The 12,308-nt window shown below is 32.0% G+C and overlaps 1 protein-coding gene across 2 annotated transcripts in view; it reads left to right on the forward strand.

The window, feature by feature from the left end:
* The window catches only part of LOC110994151 (octopamine receptor beta-2R), a 97,887-nt gene that overhangs the window by 79,523 nt on the left and 6,056 nt on the right, over positions 1 to 12,308 (forward strand). The window lies entirely within an intron of this gene.

Genomic DNA, 12,308 nt, shown 5'->3' on the forward strand with positions numbered 1-12,308 from the left:
GTATGTTTTGCGTATACAAAATAGCTTAGATCGTCGTTTCTCAAGCGGGGGGCGCAACCCTTGGGGGGTCGAGTTTGTTTAAAAGGGAGTCGCAGTCTGTTAAACAAAAATACAAACTACATATAAGTTCAGAGATTCGTTAAAAATAGCTATGTATATATTATTATAAGTTTATAGTGACGTGGTCGCAAGACTGTTTCACTTAACTTTTTTCTTTTTCTAGGACATACAAATTGTTGAGAAATGATGGCTTTGACTAAATTACCTTAATTTTAATTTCAATGTGAAGGGACTTGTTAATTTATAACTACCGTGTTTCGTCGGCTAATTATGTATTAACTCAATATTAAATATAATTTAAATAATCGCTTCGCTCTATGCCATGTTCGTAGTTTAAGTATCAAGGTGACTCCATATTTTAGGTGCTGGATTTACTTCTCTTTGGGCGAATTCGGCTGGAAAATGCTTTGTTTTTCATCTCTCGTTAGGTGATTGCTATGTAAGAGAAATTTATGACTATACTTTGAATCAATAAACGGGTGACATGTTGATAGAACTTCAGATCAGCGAAAGGTTTTTCTTGATATAAAATTAATATAATTTTAATAGAAACGAAAGCAGACGCACGTCTTGGTTGAAAATCCTTAGACAGTGATTTGGTCAAAGCACCAAGTCATTGTCGCGGCATCCATAATTAAACTAGCCGATGATGATCGCCAACATCTCTTCCGTTCTACGCCCTTGATTTGAGAACTGGCAGTAAATGTAAAATTAGAATCATTTTATATTTCTTTTCTTTTTCAGACGTTCATAAGTGTACATTATGTTACCTATATGAATAAATTATTTTTGACTTTTGACATTTGCAAAGAGATGGCACTATAAGAAGAAGATATGGCTTTGGAGCGCTTTTTTAGACTTACTTTATTTATAAAAGCATCAAAATCCATCTAACCACTTCGTCTGAGTATTTTTTCTAATGAAATTACGGATTTTGTGACACAAATAAAAAAATGTATATTAATTTCAAAGTTATATTAAATTGTAAACTAGAATGAAATAATTAGAAATGTTGGCTTATACATTAATTCAAGATCCTTTATTCAAATTAAACTATCACCATCATTCCTTGAGTAACCTTTTAATTTAAAAAGCTTTGTACTTAAAGAAAATATATAAATCTATAAAACACTATTTGTGTGTACAATATATTATGGGACGATTTATTCTCATTTCTGCGCATATAATCATCTTTATGACTCGCGTTATTGCCTTATTTACGTATGAAAATGTATTTTTGCTGATTCCATTTCGAGTTTATTTTCGTAACGGTACATTTGTGGATAAACATTGCGATTATTATACGAAATATTTTTCTCCTTCAAGGCTATATGCAATTTAACCCAACATTCCTAGTAATACCTGGAACGAAAAACAATTACGACATAAAAGGCACAAAAGACAATGAGTAGGCACCGAAACGTGTCTATTCGATTATATACCTGATTTTAATATTTTAAATACAAAACACTTCTCATATTTATTTCATTTATATTTGTCACTTTTGATTGTAGAAAAAAATCACTAATACAAATCAATGTATCCCTCAGCCATCCATCAGCTTTTCGTGACACAAAATATTTGAGATTGTTCCATTTTTTATTGCTTTCAATATTTAAAACATAATATGAATTTAGAAATCTTAATCAGCTCAATAGTGTTTTTTTATAAATAATTACAAATAAAGTAGCCTGTATTCGAGTAATATACATTTAGTTTATTATCTTATATATAAAATTCTCGTGTCGCGGTGTTTGTGGTTAAACTCCTCCGAAACGGCTTGACCGATTCTCATTAAATTTTGTCAGCATATTGGGTATATCTGAGAATCGGACAACATCTCTCATACCCCTAAATGTTAAGGGTAGTCCCCTAAATACTTTTTTTAATTTTTAGATAATTTTTAATTATTTTATCAACTGTAGCAACAGCATTAAAAAATACATACAACCCAATATAATTTTCAACCCTATACCATCAACCCTTATTATTTTATTATAAATTATATACATGGCAAAACGACGTTCGCCAGCTCAGCTAGTATTTTATATTAGTGCACCACGACGGTGTGATGGCTTTCTCCAAATTATTTAATTTTTCTCTCACCTTCGCTAGATTATATTTTCTAAGCTTTTCTCGCTCTCTTTTATCTTCCCTCTGAGTCACAGAGACATTTAAATTAATCATCTAGCTCTTCGTAGCACCAACTTTTTTAATTCACCACTACAAACGTAGTATAAGTGTTTTGGTATAAAAATAGGACTTTACTAATTCTTTCCCATAGCATAGATCTTCTTATATATGTTCTATTATTGCATTTACTTCGCTACATTTTTGTTGGAACGTTTCCCTCCGAGGGTTAAGTTGAGGAAGAAAATTACAGTGTATTTTTTGCCTTCTGAGTAAATTACTAACCAATAGTATTAAACCGTTGAATGGCAGAGCAAATAATCTGTTTTGCGGCGATAGCGTGATTCCCATTTACTCTAAGTCACGCACTACAATCGTTGCTGGATTGCATTTACATGGAAATGTAACAAGAAGGCTTTTGTACGAGTATAGAAAATATATTAAATTTACGAATTTTCGTTTTAAATTGTTATTTCTACAGAAGGACATTAAAATTATATAAAAATATAAATAGACGATAGATTGAAGAATAACTCCAAGAACAAAAATTAAATTAATAATAAACATATCAAGACCTTCATGGCTGGAAATATTCCACAATCCGTTTCACAAGGCATTTTCTTTTGTAAACAAGCGAACTGTGGGGGTCTTCCCTGAGAGATACGATCTCCAACTATTCAAAATTCGAGTGTACTCCTCCCTTAAAGGCTGGCAACGCACCCACTAACAATGAGTACCTATGGGCTGCGATGAATGCCCTTTTTGGGCGTCCAGCAGGCTCGTTTGCCTCCCTATTATATAAAAAAGACTGTCTTCGTAAAAGAAAATTTAATAAATGATTACACATTCATGAATTATTTGTGATTAGGACAAATTAGGACAGACTACCTTGTGTAATTATAAAAGGCAATCGAGATACAAGATATTTTCATTAAGCCTACGTATATTTTTCTGCTCCAGCCTACTTTTATATTAAGAAAGCATTAAGTCGACAGAGACATTCTCTACAAAGAAATCTTTTTTCATATTATTACAAAATATGATCGGATTATTCGGAAATTATGTATTAGAGTCCTTTCACTATAAAAAAATACACGTTTAAAGCCGTACATTTACTTTTACTCCAATAGGTTTATGTTATACTAATGTAAATAAAATATATATGACAGGCTTTTTAGCTGTTGTTTAGATAGTATTATACAATAAGTTTATTCAATATTAAATTAGGAATATAATATTTTCTGTATTTGCTCCATTTCTCAATTTTGATAGTTCCTTCAATAAGACAATAGAAGAAAGCTCATAAGTACAATCAATGAATTCCAAAACCTCGAATCGATATTTATTACTCAATTATGCCTGATTTAAAACATGATTGATGTATTGATGTAAATGTTAACCAGCAACTCTAGTACTTAAAAGTCATAAAAATTTATTAAAGTATAGCTTAAAACGGTGTAACTGACGTCCATTTCCAAGACATTAATTTAGCATTAGCTACGAAAATAATGGTATAAGTTTTTGTTGTATTCTGCAGTTTAAGCCAGGACACGCGACACCGGATTTACAAGTCCTATATGGTTGTTTGTCACGACATTCGTTGCGGTGTGACAAAAATGTACTAATCATCTTATTATTCCGTTCCCGTTTCGTTGGTTCTCTAATTAAACTTCCGGTATCCAAGTAAAATCCAATCAATTGTTATGATAGTAATAATTGTGAGAGTAATAAATTCGAGTCACGCAAAATTATGGTTCCTTTATATTGTTAAGGTAAATGATAACCATGTTTTGTTTCAGAAATTAACTAAGTACCTATAGAATTATTATAAACAGTTTTTTTATATGATACTAGCGACCCGCCCCGGCTTCGCACGGGTGCAATGCTGATGAAAAGCACATTTTTATTAAGTATTATTATTTTCCTCGCCAGAGAGCTCCGATAATAAACGCGTCCGATCTCTAAATTCAAACTGCTTTAGGGAGAACCGCTTTTTTAATGGAATCTCGCCGTTGGCCTTAAGGGCCTTTACAGCTCTCGTCTCGGGCTGATTTGGCTAGCGTAGCTCGGCCTGAAAGGAGGGAGGACCGCAGCTTCCGGTTCGTTATTTATAGGCTCCCGCCGCAAACGCTACCTACGTCCGGCAATTTCAAAATCTGTAATATCTTCGAAAATATTTATTTAAATCTATATTAAATCAACCATGTATTTAAGGTATTTCATTGGATAAGGATTAGTGCTGTTAAAATCGCTTCGAAAAATAGCCATTATTTGCCGTAAAACGTAAAAGACAAAAAATATAAGGATAGACATATACCATCACGGAGTTTTCTGTAGACCTTTTTAATGTGTACAATACTAAGTAAATTAATTCGATAAATTTCATAGGGTTCAGCCTGCGTGTGTAATAAGAGTAAAAACTGTAATTATTTACGACATCACATTAGAAACATAACAGTATCTTTTCATTACTTAATGGATGTTTTATGCATAATATAAACCTTCCTCTTTAATCGCACTATCTATTAAAATCGCATCAAAATCCGTTGTGCAGTTTTAAATATTTAAGCATACATAGGGATATACAGATAGAGAAAGCAACATTGTTTTACACTATGTAGTGAATCATCACTATTTGATGCACAGCGGGGATTCGAAACCCTCTATTGTTAAGAGTCTTTTATTAGATAAGGTAGCTTTACAAACTGATATGAACTTCAGCAGTTGAATTGCATTTAATCAAGTTTTACGTTTTCATTTATTCAAAAATTCTACGCGCTTCGCATTCAAAATCCGAGGAACGTCTACGAAATTTCCTTTGTAGAGTAACTCTACCCAGAGATCGCAAATTACTTCACTTGATTCTGAGAACTAAGTTAGCCTGGTATGTAAACTCAGTTCTAGCTGATTTTACACATTACATTTTATGTTTTAGGTCTTTTAGTAATTTCAAGGACAACAGTATTGTCCAAATAATAGGTTAAATAATGTAATTATTTTAAGCCTAATTAAGAATTAAGTTTGTTTATGGAAGAGCTGGGAACCCTGACACAGGTATTTTTTACTTAAAAGGGTTTCCAAATCTTACACCTAGAAAAGAAAATGTATGTACCTACTTAAAGTAAATAAAGACTTTTTAATTATTATTTTTTATTTATTATAATTAATATTTATTGAAAATACAACATATTTTATATACTCGTACATATCAGCATCATGGTCATACATATATTCAGTCGGAGTTGGAGTAGGTGTCACACTCTAGTGCATACTCATGTCTTCTGTAAAAATGCTCCGTTTGAGATATGGCGATATCTTTATTGTTAATACAGTATTCGTCAATGGAATGCAAGACTATTTAGACTGCACTACACTTCCAAAACAATACTGAGGTGACATATTATTCTTATCTCCTTTTGAAATTAGTATAATATAATACCTAACTAGAGGCTGAGTAAACGACGTCATCTATTTGGATAGAACTGTATCTTTTAGAATAAGTATATATAGATGCCCAACACTTCCGTAGTTGCATCTGTCCATAGCATAACGCTACGAAGCCATGATTTATTCCTACTACCAACACGCGGTTTCTTACTTTAATGTGTAACGTTAAATATACGGTATGCTACACAAAATTAAATAGAAAAGTAAAAAACTAGTTGCCTGGAAGAAATCGCTTGAAAGCGATAAGGCCGTCAGTTGCTCTCCTTTTCATTTAATTATGTTCAATTTTTATATTGTAATGTAACAAAGTTATGAATACTGTATTACAAGTTAGTAAATAAAACACGTGTGGCACTCGGAGACTGCCGCGGCATAGCATTTTCAATCAACTTATGCAATTATAATCATTTATTTACTTTTTATTTATGCAGTATTTTTTCTTTGATATTAATTCAATCTACCACTCTATCAGACTAACACGCCTATATAGTCTGTCTCACTCTAACGCGTACCGGCTGCACCTGTATTACGTCATCGTGTTAGGTTTTTTTGTTACGGAATTTCTTGATTCAGTCTTCGCACTCAAAGCCTGCGATAAAATCTATGCAATAGCTTAATAAATAAATACTATCCTAAATTACACCATATATCGTGTTTCAATTGTTAAGTTCAAGGATTGACGAGAAAAAGAAGAACAATTGGTAGCAAAATAATGACGGCGTAAATATTCATATCATATTATAGTTAACCTTTAAAGAAATCTTTAGTCGTTTTGGTTTGTAAAGTATTAAAGGTAAAATAGACTTTTCTTAGTTATAACATAGACAATGATTAAAATATATATTTTTGTTGAATTGAACACCTCTCGTTTTAATTACTCTCTTCCTCCCTAAGTTATGGGCTTCTCATAATGGTCCTTCGTACCTTTTAAAATTCGTCAGGTTAGAAGCTACTTATTTTTAAATTATTGCGCCTTAAAGTAATGGGGTCCTTTTTGTTAATTTGAATCTTGCGTATTTTTTTTGTAGGTACTTTCGGGTGTATATTAAAATTAAAAAAATTGTTTTTTATTGAACATAATTTATTTTTTATTACCTGCGTAAAACATAATGCGTATTTTATTATCTGTACACTAAAATTGTTACAAATACTTCAATCAATTTTAACTACATAATATAGTCTTTGCATGATTTTATTTTGTAAAGTGTAAGTAGTTAACAAAAGTGCGACTCATTTAGATGTTTTAATATAATGTAATTATGATGGTATTTTTTGTTCAATTCTTTTTATATAGTTACTTCATAAAGTTACTATCAAAGACATTATTTTAATTAAATAATGGGTCCTTAAAAATTATCCTGTCTGCAGTTTAAACAATTTGGATGTATTCCAGAATAATTGAGGGCAAACATCTGCTGAGCATAATTTTAGGATATTAATATCATGTTAATGTTATGTTTTACGTCAAAATAATATAATAATACGTTTTATGGAAGAAAACGAGGTACATTTGAGATGTTTCAGGGCAGTCCAACAGTACGTATACGCAATATTGTCTAAATATAACAATCAAATAAATTCATTATCAAACAAAAGCTTAGTACTAAATAAAATCCTTATTTACTATGAAAACAGTACTTACATTACTTTAAGCCAATATAGAATGGAATATAGGCATTGTATTAATAAAGAAATAAACAATACGGTGGTTGAAAGTTTATAAATTATTTTTTTTAAATCGCTACAACCTCTTTAGGTCTTGACCTCAGATTTCTGAATCTGTCTCATGATCATTTTTAAATCTAATAAGCAAGTAGGTGATAAGCCTCTAGTGCCTGACACACGTCGTCGACATTTTGTGTTTGTGAAGACATGTCGGTTACCTCACCATGTTTTCCTTCACCGTTCGAGCAAAAGTCCATTGGTACACAGGCGGGGATCGTACCTACGACCTCAGATATGAGAATCACTTGCTGAAGCCACTAGACCAACACTGCTGTTTTCATATACATTAGCTAATTGACTAGAGGTCATAAATTTAATATTTATGCATACAAAGTTATCTTGATCTGTGAACTTGTAATATGACATTCAGACGTTTGATTCTTAGGACGTTGACATAAATAATGTTGAAAAACATATGATTTGACGCTGTTAGAAATAATTTTACATAGAAAAAAATTATAGTGGCCCGTTGGTATAGTGGTACGTTCTTAGGAACGTAAACGAAAAAGATTAACAACCTTGGCCGTTAAATCTTTAAGTTAAAGCTTTTAGATCCACGTTGCTAATGTTATACAGTTTTTAACGTAAAGTTACATTTTTCCTGAAATTTTTAGTGTACACAGATTGGCCAATCTAAGTGTATGTCATTATTACGATTTCGTGTTTTGCATCACCTAATCACAAATTTTCATATGGCTCTCATTATATTCGCTTTATATATTTAGATTCCTAAAAAATACCGTTAATATTTAATCAAATAAATAATATTCTAATTGCTAATAAATATAGTAATTAAGTTATTTTATTATAGAATTCAATTCTGGCTAAGCGAGCAAAAATAAATACAACTTCAGAAACATTCTCAATACTCGATAACTTTTATCAACTACGAAAATATACAGAAGATATTACCTAAACTTGGTTTGATATATTATATGCCAAGTGACATAATACATAGCATCTATATATCATGGTCTAACTCCTGGATGGAGACTTATTGACGGAATTTCCTTCATTGCTATGCTCGGCGCGCGACACAATTTGCTAGCTATGCCGGTTATGGCAGTACAGTCTGGAATAAAACGTTTATTTAACATATATATTAAGGTATATGTCAACACTTCATCAGTCTTTTAATGGTCAATACAATAAAGAATATTTATTTCATATTGTTTAAGTTACTATAAAAAGATACTTATGATAGTACGGTATATTTTTGCTTATTAAAAACATATATTTTCAACATGTAGCCTAATTAAATTATTACTTAGATAAGCTCTCTTAGTTTTATAATTATTGTGACTATTCTAGTATTTAAGCATTAAATTATGTGTAAATATGTGTAATAATATTAAATTTTATTACTAAAAGCATACTTGTATCTCGTATACTATTTGGGCTGACAGTTACTGAGCGCCAAAGGACTATTAATTAATATTGTTGCCTTTTTTGCCATTGAATGGTTCCTTTAGTTCACAGCACACGCTGATCAGTTACTTTTCTTAAAAATAAGCTTTCATCCGAACGAACTTGCTCGCCAATTCACTATTAGACAGTATGTGAGTCGACTAAAAACGTCACCATATTCTAGAGCTATAAGACCGGCAGTAGCTCTAAGCAGTAGATGAGTAGATGCTTCCAATGGGAAGTCACTCCAAATGACAGCACCACATAACAAATTCGCTCATAGCTGGCTGATTGCAAATTACCGCAGAGAAAATAAAAAAAATGGACATTTGTAGTTTTTTTCCGCACTAAATTTATATTTATAAACTACGATTAATCATTAAAATCTAGTAGAGCTTAGACGTTAGCAGAACACGAAAACAATGTAAACAATGAAATAATATATGAAACGTATAAGACACGATTGCCATTAACAAGTTGGATCAGTTACAGAAATACCGAACAATTTAGCCAATTTATGGTAGCGATAAATTATTATATTTATTACGTAGAGTTCGTTCATGAAAACTTGGAAAATATGTGATCTTAATAGACTTAGTATTACGGACTTCTATTTTAGTTATTCTCTCCATTTCCTCTCAGTGGATTTAGCAGAGTTTCTTTATTGCATTTCGGCTATATTTACTGTTTTACTCGTGAATATGATACACCAGCTTAAGCATATAGAAAATTTTTTTTTTAGATAACGACTATTGAAGTGGTTTAAATCAGATTTTGTAATCAGGTATTACATAATGACTTGTAAATGCTAAAAGAATTTGTATGTCCTAAATTAAATTGTATTGATGAACAGAATTAATATACGTTTGAAAATTGTCAATAAATTTAAATACCGAATTATGCCACGCGTTACGAGAACTCAAATCTGACGTCAATCTATATATATAAAAATCAATTGCTGTTCGTTAGTCTCGCTAAAACTCGAGAACGGCTGAACGGATTTATCTTATCTTGGTCTTGAATTATTCGTGGAGGTCTAGGGAAGGTTTAAAAAGTGAGAAAAATTCGAATAATTGCCGGGAAAATCCTCAAAACAGCATTTTTCTATTTCCCATACAAACGTTTTCTAAATAAAATGGAGAGTCAATTTGTAATTTATTACCGCTGCATAAAGTTCAAATTCGCGTGCGCGTTGGAGGACCTAATATCGCGTTCTGAAACTCAACAAAAGTGAAAGTGAATCGCGAACGCGACAAAATTGCATAGTCTCAAAATACATAGTACATAAATAAACACAATTTTAGCTAACTTCAGTTGTAACTCTGTCCGATTATTTTTTAATAAGACTATATAGAAATCTAAAGATAAATCAATAATAATAAAGATAAATTAAATTATGGTTTCCTTCAAATCAGTCGACACCGTAATGAACCAGGATGACGTAATCAACTATCCCACTGAGTTTTTAAATTCACTGGAATTGCCTGGATTACCACCTCACAATTTGCAGTTAAAAGTAGGATCAGTTGTCAGCATGCTGCGTAACATTAATCAACCTCGACTATGCAATGGAACAAGACTGGCTGTGAAAAGACTGATGAATAACGTCATTGAGGCGACAATCATAAAAGGAAAATACAAAGGAGAGGATGTCTTGATCCCGCGGATACCGATGATTCCAACGGACTTACCATTCGATTTTAAACGCTTACAATTTCCAGTACGTCTGGCCTTTGCGATGACCATAAATAAATCGCAAGGACAGTCTTTAGAAGTTTGTGGAATCAACTTGGAGTTTCCCTGTTTCGCGCATGGACAATTATACGTCGCGTGTTCGCGCGTCGGAAAACCGTCTTCTTTGTTTATTTACGCACCACAAAACAAAACAAAAAATATAGTTTATGAGAAAGCTTTAAATTAATTAACAGACTGTATTTTCACAGTGTGTGTCTGTGAATATCAAATTTAAACCTTATAAATAGCCAGTATTTCAGGAAAACTCTGATTTCTAAGTAAGCAACATGATGTATCGAAAATAATAATAAAACTTCATGCTTTATTCAATAAATGCTTTTTCATTAATAATTATTTTGTTTGTTTTAAAATCATTTTATACAAAAGATTAGGTCTTTTATTTATCGATGAGGCAGTACGAAGTCTGCCGGGTCAGCTAGTATTTTTATAAAAATCTACGCTGTACTAAATAAAAGGAATTGCGTCATTTTCGTGCTCATTAGCTAGAACTCTAGTGGCTATCAAAAATCAATTGTTTTGATTCGAAAAGTTTTGATTGGACGCAATTTTGAGAGGAAATTGCATATTAGGCTGCATCCGGCAGCTGGGTACTGGGTACTGGGTGAGAATTAGCGATGCTGGATGCGCCACAACCTTTTTATACTCGTAGAAGTAACGAAATATTATGCAATCGTCGTTATAATAAAACAAATGACATCACGTTCTCTTATTACATTGTCACTGACCTATTTAATATTATCATTTGCAATTACGAAGAAACAACGACAAATGCAAAGGCATCAATAACATTATTTTTGAAAGGAAATGTTCAGGATTAATTTTAATAAAACGTTCATTTTGTTGTCAAAATCCCACATTGTAATATTTTCGATCTGTTTGTAACAATAAATGCAAAATTTAACTAAACATACTATCGAGATTAGTTTGTTTTATTATACTCATCATTTGCATTCCAAGTAAAACTGCTGCGCCTATATCGGTATTCTCCTATATATATAGGAGGCCCTAGCCTGGTATGCTTACTATGAAGAACAACGCATAAACTTGTGTACGTAATTTTAAAAATAATAGTTAAAAATAAAGTTTAATGCTATCAATATTGTGTGTTGGTACAGTTAAATGACTAAGGTAACTTCAAAACATTTGTCATTTTCACAACAATGTACAAAGCCGGATAGTTCATAATAATAAGATTTATCACGTGTCCCTCTCAGTAATTCCTTGTTTCCCAGCGCTAACTAAGCCACGTGGATCATCTAGTATATAATCTTTGTATCTGTAAACACCGGAGGACAGTTGTATAAGTTTAAATAGGATTTTCCTGTCCGCAACGTCCCGGTTTGTTTTAAAACGAGATAAAATGTCTAAGCGTACACAGACATTCGTTTTTATTGTTATTATTGCTTAGTCTATGGTGCAGCAGAAAATCGTTGGAATAAAAATCACAATGCATATAAAATTATATATCTCTCTCTCTCTTAATTCACTTTCATTTGACTATGTATCGTCGGTTACGGGTACTTCTGGAATTTGTTCCAGGTTCCGTCTGTTTTGTTCCGTCCACGTCCACGATTGCCTTATACTCGTATATCATACTCGTTAGCCGCTTCTCATTCTACATTTACTACACTACATCTTCTATACCACCTAAGTACCCTTCTCACTACTTCCTCTTTAATACACCTCGTATGTGATACCTCACTATTGTTCTTATCTCGCAAAGTTACTTCTAAACGCTCTTATTTCATCGGCATTTATTATACTTTCCCACACCCAACATTGAC

Source organism: Pieris rapae, chromosome 11 (genome assembly GCF_905147795.1).
Source record: "Pieris rapae chromosome 11, ilPieRapa1.1, whole genome shotgun sequence".
In the NCBI taxonomy this organism is placed as follows: Eukaryota; Metazoa; Arthropoda; class Insecta; order Lepidoptera; family Pieridae; genus Pieris; species Pieris rapae.